This window comes from Rattus rattus, chromosome 13 (assembly GCF_011064425.1).
Source record: "Rattus rattus isolate New Zealand chromosome 13, Rrattus_CSIRO_v1, whole genome shotgun sequence".
NCBI classification, from domain to species: Eukaryota; Metazoa; Chordata; class Mammalia; order Rodentia; family Muridae; genus Rattus; species Rattus rattus.
Window position 1 is genome coordinate 72,171,249 of NC_046166.1, and position 16,719 is coordinate 72,187,967.

At 44.6% G+C, this 16,719-nt stretch overlaps 1 protein-coding gene across 1 annotated transcript in view; it reads left to right on the forward strand.

Annotated features, from left to right (window-relative positions):
- LOC116914671 (sperm acrosome-associated protein 7-like) overlaps window positions 1–16,719 on the forward strand; it is a 32,477-nt gene that overhangs the window by 996 nt on the left and 14,762 nt on the right. The gene's annotated exons all lie outside the window — the stretch shown is intronic.

A 16,719-nucleotide genomic window follows, 5' to 3' on the forward strand; every position in this document is an offset into this window, starting at 1 on the left:
CACACCCTCAGCCCCACAACTTTAAAGTTATTTTTCACTGAAGTTTTCATTCTGTAAATTCACCATGCATAATTAATTCCACACAACGTAGAGACATTTTCATAGAAGTATCTAGCATGTGGTAAACACATTCCTCCCCATTTCTTTCTACCCTGCCGTCTCCATTTTCCACAGCTCTGAAGAAACTCCATAACCAAGGCAACTTATAAAAGAAAGCATTTCATTTGGTGCTCAAAGTTCCAAAGGGTTAGAGACTGTGACCATCATGGTGGGGTGCAGGGCAGCATGCTGAAGTAGTAGTCAAGAGCTTATATCCAGGGACAGCTGGGCTTTTGAAAACTTCAAAGTCTACCCACAGTGACACAGTTCCTCCAACAAGGCCACACTTCCTAATCTTCCCCAAACAGTTCCAACTACTGGGGACCAAGCATACATGAGCTTGTGGGGCCGTTTTCACTCCAGTCGCACCTACCTTCCACTTAGCTCTCTTCCTTCTCCCAGAGGGCCTTGCTTTCCCTTTATGTCATATACACATACACTGTAATTAGGTCTCAGAAACCAGATGCCTTTCCTTACTGTGGTTATTTCCAGATACATCTCTTTCCTGGAAATGCCACGTCGTCGTTTCTTATGGTTGAAGGAGATTCAGTCATGTATAGGCCTCAGCCGTTCCTCTGGTGTTATGCCTCAGCCACTCCAACTGGTGCTGTGAGCTCTAAGTTGGCTCCATAACTGGGCTGTGTGCTGTGGTAATCAGTGTTTAGTCAGCTCCATCGGGTGCTGGTTTGAGGTCCTCTGGGTAAACATCCAGGAACTGGTTCACGGTAGCTACTGTTCTGGTTCTTTGAGGAACCTCCATCCTAAATTCCATAGTGAGTAGACTGGTTCACATTTGCACCATCAGTGAACAAGGGAGTGGACAAGGGCTCTTTTGTATCGCTGGCTCCTGCTGTTTCCTCAACGGCTGCCATTCTGATTGGGTTCTCAGCATAGTTGTAATTTGCATTTCCTTGATGGTTTGTGAGGAAAAACATCCTTCATGTTTAAGAATCACATCTCTTATTTTGAAAGCTTTCTGTCCATTTCATTGTCTACCTTTACTGGGATATTCAATTTCTTGATTCAATTTTTAGTTCTGCACACCCTAGCTATTAGCTCTCTGATGTGTGCAGTAAGAATCTTGGTATCTTTAAAAATCACAAAAATAGGAATGTGCTTTCATTTTAATCCCAGGGGTAGGGTGTTGAGCTGACTCAGATTATCTGAGGTAGCTGAGTATGGTTTACCTCATGCTCTGGCAGAGGTGTGATTTTACCTGCTGTGGATAGTTTCTGTGATTGTTTTGGAATTCTCGGGGCTCTCTAGGCCCTGGGGGGTAGGGGGCTGTTGGTGGTGGGTAGGTTTCTTACATAGTCATGTACAAAAAAGAAAGAAGAAATTAGATATCCTCACAGTGAAGCTCAAACTTGCTTCAAGGAACTCAACGTCCCTAACCAGCAGGATTACTCTTAATAACATCGCCCTTTTCCTTTCTATCTTTTTTCCTCTCCTATCTAGTGTTAGGGGGTTGAAAGGGTAGAGAGGGTGGGAAAGGACCCACGAAGTTAACTAGCACTGGTTACAGACAGGTGTGTAGCTAAGACTCTCTCCTCTCTTGTAGGATATCTCTTCATTCCATTGGTCTTTACTGTCAGTGCAGGTCTATAATTCCATCAGAAAGTCCTTGCCTATGACTATAATTTGAAGCACTTGCCTTTATTTTTTTTTTTTTTTTTTTTGTCTAACATTTCAAGACTTTACACTGAACCAATTCAAGACAGTCATGAGCCTACAGGGCTGAGATAAAAAAAAAAAATCTAACTTATAGAAGGATCTCCAGTCTCCCTACCATCATTTGTCGAAGATACTGTCTTTTCTTCAACTAGCATTCTCAACATCTTTGTAGAAACTGAAGCAGCTGCAGTTCCATCAGCTTGTCTGGAGCCGCTACTCTAGTCCGTTATGTGCCTGGTTTTGTGACAGGACCATCAAGTTTTTGTCACTATGGTTCTGTGGCAAATCTTGAATTCAGGTTGGGAACACCTCGGGCTTCTTCGTTCATTCCTGACTGATTTCTCTGTCTTAGATGTCTTGCCTGACTGAGGTCTTTTCTGAATTCAAGTGTGGGAACACCTAGGACTTCTTCGTTCACTCCTGAGCCATTTCTTTGTCTTAGATTTTTTTGCCGATCTGAGGCATTTTCTGCTTCCAAATTAATCTTTTTTTTTTTTTTAAGGTTCCAGAACTGTTCCATTTACCTATTCTCTTTTGTGTCCGTGGAGTATTAGTCTTGGATAAGTAACATTTTCTTTATCCCCCATCTTCTCTATTTCTTTTATCGGCCTTAAATGTCAAGTAGCTCATTTTCTTATTCTTTAATCTTTTTTTTTTACAGTCCAGTCTTCATTCCCCCTCCCGGTCCACCCTCTGACTGCTCCACATCCCATATCTTCCCCCATTCAGGAGGATGTCCCCCGACCCCCACCCCACCAGACCTCCTTACTCCCTGGAGCCTCAAGTCTCTTGACAGCTAGGTGCATCTTCTCTCACTGAGGCCTGACCAGGCAGTCCTCTGCCATATATGTGTTGAGGGCTTCATATCAGCTGGTGTATGCTGTCTGGTTGGTGATCCAGTATCTGAGAGATCTCTTGGGGGTTCAGGTTAGTTGAGACTGCTGGTCTTCCTATAGGCTCACCCTCCTCAGCTTCTTCCAGCTTTTCCCTAATTCAACCACAGGGGTCTACATCTGACTCTTACAGCTGCTTGTTTGGTCTTTCGGAGGGTGGCCATGCTGGGCTCCAGTTGACCCACCTGCAGAGGAACTCCTGGGAGGCCTTCAGCCTATAGTGCTTCAGAGGCGCAGACAAGCTGGTGACCTGCCCAGGCAGAAGGTGCTGGCCAGGAGGCCAAATTAATCTTAAGATTGAATTCTTTCCCAATTTCTGTGAGGAATGCTCTTGGAATTCCGATGGGGATCGCATAGAATCTGAGCATTTGTTTTGATGGCAGTATTAGCTGCTCGCTGCTGTGGTAAGAGGTGAGACAAAAGCAATTTAAGAAAAACTATTTCATTTATAGCTCAAAAGCATAGCCTCATGGTGGTAGGCACATCCACAGGGCAGCTTGTCACAGAGCACCCACAGTCAGAAGCAATGAATATTAACGCTCATCTTGATTTTTCCTTTTTACTCAGTCCAGGACCGAATCCCCAAGTGTGGGGATACCTCAGGGTATCCCCACACTTGAACTAACTAATGTAAACAACTCCTCACAGCCATTTCCAGAGGCTAACCTCTCTGCCAAGGCTTGCCCAGAGGCTGTCACTGACATGGTCCTAGATGATGTCAGGTTGACAATGTTAATCACCACAACTCTGCCTTCTTCCATCTTTATACCAAAACGTGTCACATGTAGGCGCGTGGCCATCTCGTAATTAAAAAAACACATTTAGTCCCCACTGTCTTTAAACAGCTCCGACACTGTTCCAAAGTCCAAGTGCCATGTCTGATCTGTAAAACAGAAAACAAATATCAAGCTTCTGATGAGTGCTAGCACAGGAGAAGCTTATCATTCCAAAAGGGAGGACCATGGCACAGCAAGGGATGCTCAGACCAAAGGAAGAACAAAACCAAGCAGAGCAAACAAATCCCGCAGCTCCATGTCTGGCATCTGGCTCTGGAGGCAGAGTCATCTGGGTTCCATAGGATTTGGTTAGGCCTGCCCCTCCAGCTCTGCTGCCTGCAGAACACATGGCCTGTCTCTTGGGCTGGCTCTACTCTATGCCTTCGGTTTCATCCGCAGATGTCTCATGGCCCTGGCATGTCCAGGATCCTGAAATCTCCACTGAAATGCAGGCTTCGTAAAGTTATTTCTCAGGAGCTCCTTGCAGGGACCTCAACCCTGTTACACACTGCTTGGCCTTTGAAGTATTCTGGAACCATGGTGCATGAGTCCATGGCCCCTTCATACTGCATATGTCAGTGTCAGGCGGATGCTGCTGGCAACTTCTGTCTCCAGCTTATAATGGAGGCTAGGCTTGGCCCACAGCTGTGTTAGTGTCTGTCTTAGAGGCTGATCACGGAGAGCCACATCACTAGGTGTCACTTTCCAGCCGTACGCTCCTTGGCTGCCTTCTCAGTTCTGCACCTTTTCTAGCATCCCAGTGCAGAGATGGAGTTTTTCTCTTTAAGAATCACAGCCTTGGGCTGGAGAGATGGCTCAGTGGTTAAGAGCGCTGTCTGCTCTTCCAGAGGTCCTGAGTTCAATTCCCAACAACCAAATGGTGGCTCACAACCATCTGTAATGGGATCCAATGCCCTCTTGTGGTGCGTCTGAAGGCAGCTACGGTGTATGTAATAATAAATAAATAGATTTTTTTTAAAAAAGAAATCATAGCCTCGATTGCTGCTGCTAGGGTGCCCCTTTAATCAAATCCCAGCACTCAGGAAGCAGAGGCAGGTAGAAGTCTGAGTTCAAGCCCACTAACTATGGAGGAGGATCCAGGACAACCAAGGCTACACAGAGAAACCTTATCTTTAAATACCAAAACCCACCCCCCACACACACACAAAAGATTCACAGCCTCTTTGAAGCACCCACCTTAGCCACAGTTTTAAACCCCTTTTGTTGCCAAAGTTCATTCTTTAAATCTTTCCACCCAGCTTTCCTGTTATTTTCAGAACAATCTGGCTTAAGCACAATAGGCAGGGGCTGCTGCCGGAACGCTCTCTTGCCTTGAGATTTCCTCTGCCAAACTAATTCGCCCACCCACTTTAAACTGACCCTCACCCAAGTTCTCAGGAATGCGACGAGGTCCTTGGTCAGAATACAATGTGAGTGGTCTCTAGCTGGTAGAATGCTTGTTCCCTTAAACCGTAAGAACCAGGACTCACTGCCCAGGTTTCTCTAAGCATTCCTATACCCCAACCTTCCACCAGGATAGTCCATCGAGCTCTGCTTACGATAGCAAAGGGTCTCTATAGACCAACGTTCCAATTTTTTGTGCATTCTTTTCACGGGCCACTTCCAAAGAAGCACAAGCTTACCACAGCAAAGGCCCTCTTATTGGTGCAAACACTGTCGGACAACCACTTGTTGTGATAAACACCTGAAAAAAACTAAGGATGGATTTTGGCTCTCAGTTCAAGGAGACAACGAAGACAGCAGGAGACTGGGCTGAGTGTCACGGTGTGTCTACCGCCGGGAAGCACAGGGATGAGCACAGTGCTCGGGCTACTTTCTGTCTTTCGTTCAGTCTAGAGCCCCCGTTGAGGCAATGGTACAACACCCAGGGCTGTTCTTCCTACCTCCATTAACCTGATAGAGAATCTCTCACAGGAATGCCCGGAGTCTTGTTTCTTGGGTGATGCTGGATCCTACCCAGCCAGTAATCGGTATTAATGACCACACCAGTGTAGACATTTTCACAGTACCAGTTCTTCCAGTGTAAGGACTTAAGAGGTCTCTCCATGTGCTAGCATCTTCTGATTCCTTCTCCAGTGTCTTAGAACTCTTCATTGGATATCTCTTTCCCTTTAAACTTATCCCGGAGTGTGTTTCTCAGGCACCCGTAAGTGGGATTGTTCTCTGCTGTCTCTCTAGGGCGTTGGTTAGTGTTCTGCTGGAAGGATTCTGGCGTTCGCAGGTCCCTAACCTGACCATGCTAAGTGACCTTTATGCTTTCTTCTTTTTTGTGTGTGTTTACACTTTTTTTTTTTTTTTTATTTTTTAGATATATTTCTTTCCTTACATTTCAAATGTTATTCCCTTCCGGGTTTCCTGTTCATAACCCCCCCATCCTCTCCACTGCCCCTCCTCCATATGTATAGACTTTGGTGATGGTTTAGTCCTCCTTACTGGCCCCCCCAATAATTCCCCTGCACAGTGGTTTGGGGTCTAACCTGGATGTGTCTTGGGAGGACCAAGGGCTTCCCCCCTTCCACTGGCACAGTCCCTTAACAAGGCTATTCTCTCCTCTTACATATGCAGTTGGAGGCCCATATGTATGGAGCCCATATGCAGTTGGAGTTGGGTCAGTCCATGCTCTTATATTCTCTGATTCCTTCAGCAGGGGGTTCTCAGTTCAGTGGTCTTATTTGCTGTATTCTGGCCCTCAGGAATCTACTGGTTGGTTGCACTTCTTTCTTCATCCATTGTGGGTGGCTCTTTTGGGCATGGCTCTGAATGGGGTTCCTTAAACTCCTTCAACTCTTTTTAAAGAAGGGAAGCCTTCACATCATCTGTCTTGAGTTTCTGTTTGTTTCTCCTTTTCATTTTGGGCTAATAGCCACTTAAGGGTGCATACCATGTATGTCTTTCAGTTCAGTGGTTTGCTGCTAAAGCGTTTGTTTTGATTGTAATATTCCATTCTGTATTAGACATGCTCTGGATGTGTTCTGGCTATTATAAATAAGGGGAGATCTGTATCTTTTGGTCCCTTTCAGCATGTATTTTTAGATTTCCAGAATGGTTGTACCAGTCCAAGAGTGTTCTTTTATCTAGTTTTGATCTTAGCCATTCTCACTGGTGTGAGGTGAAATCTCAGGGTTGGGCCACATGTAAAGATGGAACATTTCAGGTGTTTCTGAATGGCTGTTCTTTGAGTTGAACCCCATTTTTTAATAGGGTTATTTGTCTCCTCAAGGTCTAAAGTTCTTTGTATATTTTTTCCATATCCTCTATCTGTTGTAGGATGGATCTTTTCCCAATCTGTTGGTTTTTTTCCCTTTTTAAGAAGGAGATCCCAGGATTCTTGATCTTAGAGCATAAGCCATTGGTGTTTTTGTTGAGAAATTTTTTGGCATGTGTTCAGAGGTTAAGAGTGTGTCTGGTTTGATTGGTCCTTGATCCCTTGGACTTCCAGAGGTCATGGAGTCTGCAATTCTACATGTTGACCTCCAGTTAAACCAGCACCATTTGGTGGCTTTTTCCATTGGAACCATCTGTGACCAAGGTGTGGGATTTCTGGGTTCTATTCCCTATCTGTCTGTCTCTGTACCAATACCATGCATAGGCTCTGTAATACTGCTTGAGTTCAGGCAGGTCCTTTTATTGTTGAGCATAGTTTTAGCTATCCTGGTTTTTTGTTATTCAGATGAATTTTGCAAAATTGTTGTCTAACTCTTTGAAGAATTGGAAATTTTTTTTTTTTTTTTTAATCCTGAGCATCAGCATGTATTTTTTTTCACCAATCTTATATAATATATATGGGCCACAAAGGCTCTGAATTTAAACTTTGTTTCCTATCCCCTATGGATACTTTTTTCCCCTTTTAAGAAGGGTAGGAGCAGGCTGGAGAGATGGCTCAGAGGTTAGAGCAAACATCCTGAGTTCAATTCCCCAACCCATCATCTGTAATGGGATCTGTTGCCCTCTTCTGGTTGCATCCATGCAGGCCTGTCCCCATTGCTTATATACGTATCCCTTCCGGTTTCTCCCAAATCCCCTCCCCTCCCCAATGGGTGTTCCCCTCCCACCCTCCCCCTTCCCAAATAAAAAAAAGAATTGAAAAAAAAAGGAGTAGGAGCATCTGCATTTTGAGCTTCCTGTGGTCTGTGGATTGCATGTTGGGTAATTCGAGCTTTTTGGCTAATATCATCTTATCAATGAGTGCATACCAAGTGTGTTTTTCTGTGATTGAGTTACCTCACTCAGGATGATATTTTCTAGTTCCATCCATTTGCCTATGAATTTCATGAAGTCATTGTTTTTGATAGCTGAGTAGTATTCCACTGCATAGATATACCACATTTTCTGTATCCATTCCTCTGTTGAAGGGCATCTGGGTTCTTTCCAGCTTCTGGCTATTATAAATAAGGCTGCTATGAACATAGTGGAGCATGTGTCTTTGTTGTATGTTGGAGCATATTTTGGGTATAAGCCCAGGAGAGGTATATGTAGCTGGGTCCTCAGGTAGTGCAATGTCCAATTTTCTGAGGAAACTCCAGACTGATTTCCAGAATGGTTGTACCAGTCTGCAATCCCACCAACAATGGAGGAGTGTTCCTCTTTCTCCACATCCTCGCCAGCATCTGCTGTCACCTGAGTTTTTGATCTTAGCCATTCTGACTGGTGTGAGGTGGAATCTCAGGGTTCTTTTGATATGCATTTCCCTGATGACTAAAGATGCTGAACATTTCTTTAGGTGCTTTTTGACCATTCGGTAATCCTCAGCTGAGAATGTTTTGTTAGCTCTGAACCCCATTTTAATAGGGTTATTTGGCTCTCTGGAGTCTAACTTCTTGAGTTGTTTGTATATTTTGGATATTAGCCCTCTATCAAATGTAGGATTGGTAAAGATCTTTCCCCAATCTTTTGGTTGCCATTTTGTCGTAATGACAGTGCCCTTTGTCTTACAGAAGCTTTGCAGTTTTATGAGATCCCATTTGTCGATTCTTGATCTTAGAGCATAAGTCATTGGTGTTTTGTTCGGAAAATTTTCCCCAGTGCCCATGTGTTTGAGACTCTTCCCCATTTTTTCTTCTATTAGTTTGAGTGTATCTGGTTTGATGTGTGTTGTTGTAAAAATATAAAAATAATAAAGTATAGTTGTCTTTTACCCTGCTTGGTCCAGCACCTCAGTGCCCCAAGATATCTGCTAGATACCTTGGCGGAAACACATCCCAGCCGCACACTTTCCTACACTCAAACCCTCACATAAAAGAACACACAACACGGGGCTGGGGATTTAGCTCAGTGGTAGAGCGCTTACCTAGGAAGCGCAAGGCCCTGGGTTGGTCCCCAGCTCAAAAAAAAGAACCAAAAAAAAAAAAAAAAAAAAAAAGAACACACAACACAGTAATCTTAGATCCGATTGATATAAGATAGATATAATTGCCCACTTAAACATACAAAGCCCAGTACCATCCATCCCTTGAGAACATTAGTAACAACCTGTAAATACACAGAGCAGAATCTTAACATCACCTGCCATGGCTTCTCACCCTCTCCTCTCTCTAGTCTCCTCCTCTTCCTTCAAACTTCTCTCCCGCCCATCCTTCCTTCTCCTCCAATGACAGGCCTCCTTCTATCTTGGTTCTTTTTTTTTTTTTTTTTCAGAGCTGGGGATCGAACCCAGGGCCTTGCGCTTGCTAGGCAAGCGCTCTACCACTGGGCTAAATCCCCCACCCCCCCCTCCTTCTATCTTGTACCTGCCCCTCACCTGTACTTTACAAATTCAATGGGGAGGTGGTTCTGGTGAAGTCACCTGAGTTCTGAGTATGTGACTAGGCAGCTGTCCTTGGGGCAGTGGAATTAGCATCAAAATACAGAAAACTTCAGGGCAAACCACAACAGATGTGGAGTACTTTCTTCTTAAAATCACTTTTCAGGTATTTTATTTAGAAATTTTTACATCTATGTTCATCAAGGGAATCAGTCTATATTTTTTATTGTGTCTTTATAGTTTCTCTGTGTGTAAAGATAATAATTTCACAAAAAGTTTAGCAGTGTTCCTTTCTTTTGTGTTTTATGAAACACTTTGCAAAGGAGGTGTTGGTGATCTTTTAAGGTCTCGGACCAGCAATCTGGCTCAGCAAGTAGAGGTTCTTGCAACCTAAATTCCCATCCCTGGATCCCACAAGGTAGCAGGGGAGAACAGATTCCTAAGAGTTGTCTTCTAACCTCCTCAAGTGTATCATGGGACACACATGCTGCACACACACATGCTCACACACACTTACACTCATCCTATCTCAACATACACACACACACACACACACACACACACACACACACGTTGTCATAGGGCTGTGAGGAACAGACATATAAGGCAGAATACAACAAATTATTTTTCTTTATTTTTAAAACTTCCTGCAAGTGCAAGTCCCTGGGTTCGGTCCCCAGCTCAAAAAAAAAAGAAAAAAAAAACTTACCTTGTATCTTATAGTATGAGATTTTACAGAAAGCCCTGTGGCGACTAAGAAGAATGTACATTCTGCGTGTTTGGATGTAATATTCTGTAGACATCTTCTAACTCCATTTGATCTATGTTTACTTCAGCTGTTTATCTTCATTACCAAGTAGCATCCGGTAAAAGCAGGATACTAATGTCACTCACCCACAAGGACATCACTGGTATCTGTGTCAGTCTGTCTTTTTAAATCTAGTAGTATTGTGTTATGAAGCTGGATGCCCCACGGTGGTCGTGCATGTGTTTAAAACTGTAATGTTCTCTATAGACTGCTCCCTTTATCAGGAGGAGGTGGCATATCACCTTTATATGGGTCTGAACTCTATTATGTCAGATATCAGAAGACCAATGCCTGCTCACTCCCTACTCCAACTCCCTGAGGTGCACTTCTCCATCCCTTCATACTCACCTTGGATCCATCTCTGACAGACATGTTTCTTGGAGGCAAGACATAGATGAATCCTGCTTTTTAATCCAAACTGCCATTCTGTGTCTTTCGATTGAAGAATGGCGACCGTTAAGGCTCGGGGTCATCATTGAAAGGTTTTGTAATGGTTGGTGACCACTGATGGTCATTTAGAATCATCCAGGAGAGCAAGCCTTGAGTTCTCACTGAGCGCCCAGGACTCTCTCTATTGCACCATGGTCTAGGCCACTTCCACCAAGAAGGAAGAAATCCCCAAATTCCCTAAGTCCCGCCGGCAAACACACTTGGCCTCAACATTATTTTCTTTGCTCTTTACTTTTGGAAGTTTAATTGTAATGGTTGGTAGACAGTTCTATTTTGATCAAGTCTATTTGGGGCTCTGAATGCAACTTTTGCCCGTACATCTATATTTTCACAGGATTTTACTATTTTTTTTTAACCAAATAGCTTGTCAGTCACTTACTCTGTACTTTTCCCCATCTATATTGATTATAGGATCGTTTCATCTTTTAATAGCTGATTTTGTTTTGGTGTTTGATTTTTCAGTTGGTTGGTTTTGGTGTTTTTGTTAGTGGTTTCAGTAAGAATGGTCCCCATAGGCTCCTCCTCTAAAAGTGCTTAGTCGTCAGAGAGAGGGGCTGTGTGTGAAGGATTAAGGGTGGCCATATTGGAGAAGATGTGTCTGTCACTGGGATGATATTTGAGGTTTCAAAAGCCCAAGTCAGGCCATTGTTCCTCTTTCTCATGCCTGCAGATCAGGATGTGCTTCTCAACTGCTTCTCCTGGAACACCCCAGTTTAATGCTTTTTAAGAGTTGACTTAGTCGTGTCTTCATAGCAATCAAATAGTGGCTTTTTGTTTTGTTGACACAGGGGCTTATTATGTAGCCCTGGCTGGCCCACAGCTTGCTATTCAGACCAGGCTGGCCACTAACACACAGAGATCAGCCTACCTCTGTTTCCTATGTGCTGGGATTAATGGCAAGTGCCACCATACCCAGCCTAACTGTTGATTTTGTGTGTTCTACTTATTCTGCCTTTTTTCTTCCTTTATTAGATTTCTTAGTGTGATTGATTACTTATCAGTCTTGGCTTCAAGCCCCCTGAGAGTCTCTTTTGGCTTGATCTAGTGTATTCTGTGAGTTTTTCCACCATGTTTACTGGGTTTTTCTTTTCCAAGTGTCTAATCTGTCCCTTTTTCAGAATCTCCATCTCCTTACCAGAACAATATTGTGTCCAACGTTGTCTTCTGTCAGCTGCTTATTTCAGCCCCTTTGAATTTGAGCTCATTTTAGAAATCATTCTTTTCCACTTCATCATCTAGATATCTTTAGAGTTGGTCACTGGAGAGTCATGTGACCCTGGGTTCTCGTGTATCTTGTGTTCCTGTGTTGACATTTGTGCACCTGTTCTGATGAGTATTTGTCACACTGATATACATAGACCTTCTTGGTGAGTAGCTTACTGTTTTAATAATACTTTTTACTCTTTGGAGGTTCCAGGCATGTTTCCAGTGTGTACGAACCATATTCTTCCAGCACAAGCTCCTCCCACACCTAACTCTGCCCCACTTGGTGTTACTCAGATACACCGGAATCTGCAGTCATCTGCTGGGCATGAACAACCTACCAGTGGCCACATCCTCGAGAGAGTGATGCTCACTCCCTCAGCAGCCATTTACTGTGGGACGCAGGGCTTCTCCTATCCATGCTGAAATTTTGACTAGCTTCATCTTGTGCAGTCTGCTCTTGACGTAGTTTGAAATCTTGGTTTCTCATACACAATCTCGTGAACCCTTTGGAGCTTCACAGTCACGGTCCCGCATGGCTTCTTCGGCTATGGTGGATGGGTTTTGACACAATCCATGTTTTCTTCTCAGTTAGTCGCATACAAACGCTGTCACTCTAGAGGCCCAGAAAGGTCTAAGGCCAGTAGCAGAAGGTGTGGTGTGTGGCAAGTGTGCTGCTCCCTCTTCCCGTCTTTCCTATGAGCTGACAGGATATGAGATCTGCCTGCACTGAGGTCTCTACAGGTTCAGGTTCAGACTCTGTGCTTTCAATTCCTGCCGCTGCTATGATGTGACTGTGTGGGCGTGGACCTTCAGTCCTCAGGAGCTACACATACTTAGTTATGTTGGCTGAGGCTTTTCTCTTCCCTATTCTGTAAGTTAAAGAATCCATCCATGTATGACGATGGTTGGTCTTCCTTTTTCTCAAATATAATATGATCATTTAGATAGTAAGGTATTTTACAGCAGAGGGTGTCAGAAGGATCTAGAATTGGTACAGGATGCTTGTCCACACAAGTGTTTCTGAGAGCCTCACTTGTCTATCCCTGGGCGTGACTCGACTAGGCCTGAAATTTCCTTCATTAGTTTTGTTAAGGGTTTGCTCTCAGTGCTTTCTAGTCATTTTCTCCAATGACCTGGTCAAAACTGGGATAGCATTCACTATCTTCTCTAGCTTGAAACCTCACTGAACCCTGCGTGACCCTCATGATCTTTATCAGTTTAAGAAAGGTCACCACGAGGTCTAGCCTGGGCTTAGTAGCACACACCTTCAATCCCAGCACTCCAGAGGCAGAGGCAGGAAAATCTCTATGAGTTCAAGTTCCAGGAGAGCAAGGGTTTTGTAGAGAAACTCTGTCTCAAAAAAAAAGAAAGAGGAGAAAGGAAGGAAAGAAGGAAGGGCAGGAAGGATGGAGGAGGGAGGGAGGGAGGGAGGGAGGGAGGGAGGGAGGGAGGAGGGAGGGAGGGAGGGAGGGAGGAAGGCAAACAAACCCGCAAGAGAACTGGCTGTACCGTGTATAACTCTCAAGGTCTCGTGTATAGCTAGAGATTTGGCCATAGCTCTATGTGACCTCCAACATCATTCTCAGCTTGAGATTTGGCCATTGCCCTTTGTGACCCATCCCCTAAGGTCTTCCGCAGCTTGAGGAAACAGTGAAAAAAGTCTCTCCATTGCCCTGAGGGGAACAACACAGCTATCCCCATCCTATCCTGGAGAAAAGTGGTGACTTAAATGTGTGTGATTTCCACATGGGAAGGTGCTGTCCACTTACGATAACAGTTGATGTGAGCCTTATGATGAAGAAGGAGTCTGTCTCACATTCACTCAACTAACCAGAGTGAGCTAAGAATTCAACAGTGAACTCCATGAAGCCAGAATGTGCTGATGTGGTCACTGAGAGGACAGCAGAGTGCCTGACCTCATGGGTACATGCCATCTAGAATGCATGACTCTCCCGAGGAGGTAGCAACAAGAAAAGTACGGTAGAGCAGCTACACTTGACAATGCAAATGAACAGGCACAGACGACAGGAGCGTACACACCACGCATGTGCACACGGCTGACTCGCACAATGCTCCCATTGTGATTACGGGACAGACACGAGATGAAAAGAGTATTTTTAACAAAGTGCTGGCGCTGTGCAGCTGTACCCATTCGTAATGAACCGTTAATGCCTCGCGCAAAGAGGAACTGTACTGTTTGTTTGGTTTACCAAGGTCAGCACACTGAGAAGCAATTGTCATCACCACTGCAGACCTCCTTACATATTTCCCATTGTTCTGAGCCGTGCAGATGAACACATTGGGATGCAGATGGCCATCATTAAAGCTTTTGAGAACAGCTTTATCACTGGTTTAGCCACAACTTTAGTTCTCCCAGACAGAGCTCTGTGCCTCAGAATGGGAAGGTACGGTGGCCCTGCCTGCCATCTTTGGGGGTCCCAGGACCTGGGACTGGGAGAAGAGGCCAACCTTGAGCTCATACTAAGAGATGTACCAGACCAAGGGACATCACAGTCCCTCATAAAGAGAGGTCATGTCAGAAGGAGGGAGTAGTAGTGGATGCTACAGAGAAGAGGCCGGTCCTCAGAATTCCCATGGTGGCCAGATATAGCCAAACCCCATCTGTCCAGCACGCATCACCAATAAGAGCCCTGGGCCCTGGAGACAACAGCCATCCAGAACCCTGGACCCATTCATCAGAGACTCCACTCCTCACCTGCAGACACACCAGCCTGGAGGGCTCTGCTCATGCTGGACGGATGAGGCGACCAGTCTCTGGTCTGCCCCATGGAACCCAGGGTAGCACAAGAATGTGTAGGGCCGCCCAGGGCTCTCAGAGAAAAACGTGCATGAGGTGTCTTCACACAGGACAAGCAAGTATTTGGGTGGCGACACGGGAAGCCTAAACCAGGGGCTGGGTAAGTAGTGCTCCTCACTGGTGCTGAGCTGGGCTCCAGCTGCTCCAGTGGTGGGGTCTGAGGCTGGAGTTTCTCAGCCCCATCCAGACAGTGCCACCAGCCATGCAAGAAGCAAATCAAAGCTCCCCACAAAACAAAGTGTGTGGCCCTCTTCGTTCTTTTGTCCCTGTGATTGAGCTGAGTTGTCCCTGATCATGGACACTTTTTTTCCCATCTTTATTAGATTGGGTATTTCTTACTTACATTTCAAATGTTATTCCCTTTCCCAGTTTCCAGGGAAGCATCCCTCTAACCCCTCCCCCTCCCCTTCTATTTGAGTGTTTCTTTCCCCGTCCTCCCCCCATTACCGCCCTCCCCTCAACAATCCTGTTCACTGGGGGTCCAGTCTTGGCAGGACCGAGGGCTTCCCCTTCCACTGGTGATCTTACTAGGATATTCATTGCTACCTATGAGGTTGGAGCCCAGGGTCAGTCCACGTATAGTCTTTGGGTAGTGGCTTAGTCCCTGGAAGCTCTGGTTGGTTGGCATTGTTGTACATATGGGGTCTCGAGCCCCTTCAAGCTCTTCCAGTCCTTTCTCTGATTCCTTCAACGGGGGTCCCGTTCTCAGTTCAGTGGTTTGCTGCTGGCATTCGCCTCTGTATTTGCTGTATTCTGGCTGTGTCTCTCAGGAGAGATCTACATCCGGTTCCTGTCAGCCTGCACTTCTTTGCTTCATCCATCTTGTCTAATTGGGTTGCTGTATATGTATGGGCCACATGTGGTGCAGGCTCTGAATGGCCGTTCCTTCAGTCTCTGTTCTAAACTTTGCCTTCCTATCCCCTCCTAAGGGTATTCTTGTTCCCTTTTTAAAGAAGGAGTGAAGCATCACATTTTGGTCATCCTTCTTGAGTTTCATATGTTCTGTACATCTAGGGTAATTCTAGCACTTGGGCTAATATCCACTTATCAATGAGTGCATATCATGTGTGTTTTTCTGTGATTGGGTTACATCACTCAGGATGATATTTTCTAGCTCCATCCATTTGCCTATGAATTTCATGAAGACATTGTTTTTGATAGCTGAGTAATATTCCATTGTGTAGATAAATGACATTTTCTGTATCCATTACTCTGTGAGGGGAATCTGGGATCTTTCCAGCTTCTGGCTAATATAAATAAGGCTGTTATAAACATAGTGGAACATGTGTCTTTGTTGTATGTTGGAGCATATTTTGGGTATATGCCCGAGAGATATAGCTGGGTCCTCGGGTAGTGCAATATCCAGTTTTCTGAGGAACCTCTAGACTGATTTCCAGAATGGTTGTGCCAGTTTGCAATCCCACCAACAATGGAGGAGTGTTCCTCTTTCTCCACATCCTCACCAGCATCTGCTGTCGCCAGAGTTTTTGATTTTAGCCATTCTGACTGGCATGAGGTCGAATCTCAGGGTTGTTTTGATTTGCATTTCCCTTATGACTAAAGATGTTGAACATTTCTTTAGGTGTTTCTCAGCCATTCGGCATTCCTCAGCTGTGAATTCTTTGTTTAGCTCTGAACTCCATTTTTTAATAGGGTTATTTGTCTCCCTGCGGTCTAACTTCTTGAGTTGTTTCTATATTTTGGATATAAGCCCTCTATCAGTTGTAGGATTGGTAAAGACCTTTTTCCAATCTGTTGGTTGTCGGTTTGTCCTAAGAACAGTGTCCTTTGCCTTACAGAAGCTTTGCAGTTTTATGAAATCCCATTTGTCCATTCTTGATCTTAGAGCATAAGCCATTGGTGTTTTGTTCAGGAAATTTTCTCCAGTGCCCATGTGTTCGAGATGCTTCCCCACTTTTTCTTCTACTAGTTTGAGTGTATCTGGTTTGATGTGGAGGTCCTTGATCCACTTGGACTTAAGCTTTGTACAGGGTGATAAGCATGGATCAATCTGCATTCTTCTACATGCTGACTGCCAGTTGAACCAGCACCATTTGCTGAAAATGCTATCTTTTTTCCATTGGATGGTTTTGGCTCCTTTGTCAAAAATCAAGTGACCATAGGTGTGTGGGTTCATTTCTGAGTCTTCAATTCTATTCCAATGGTCTATCTGTCTATCTCTGTACCAATACCATGCAGGGTTTTTTTTTGTTTTGTTTTGTTTTGTTTTTTAT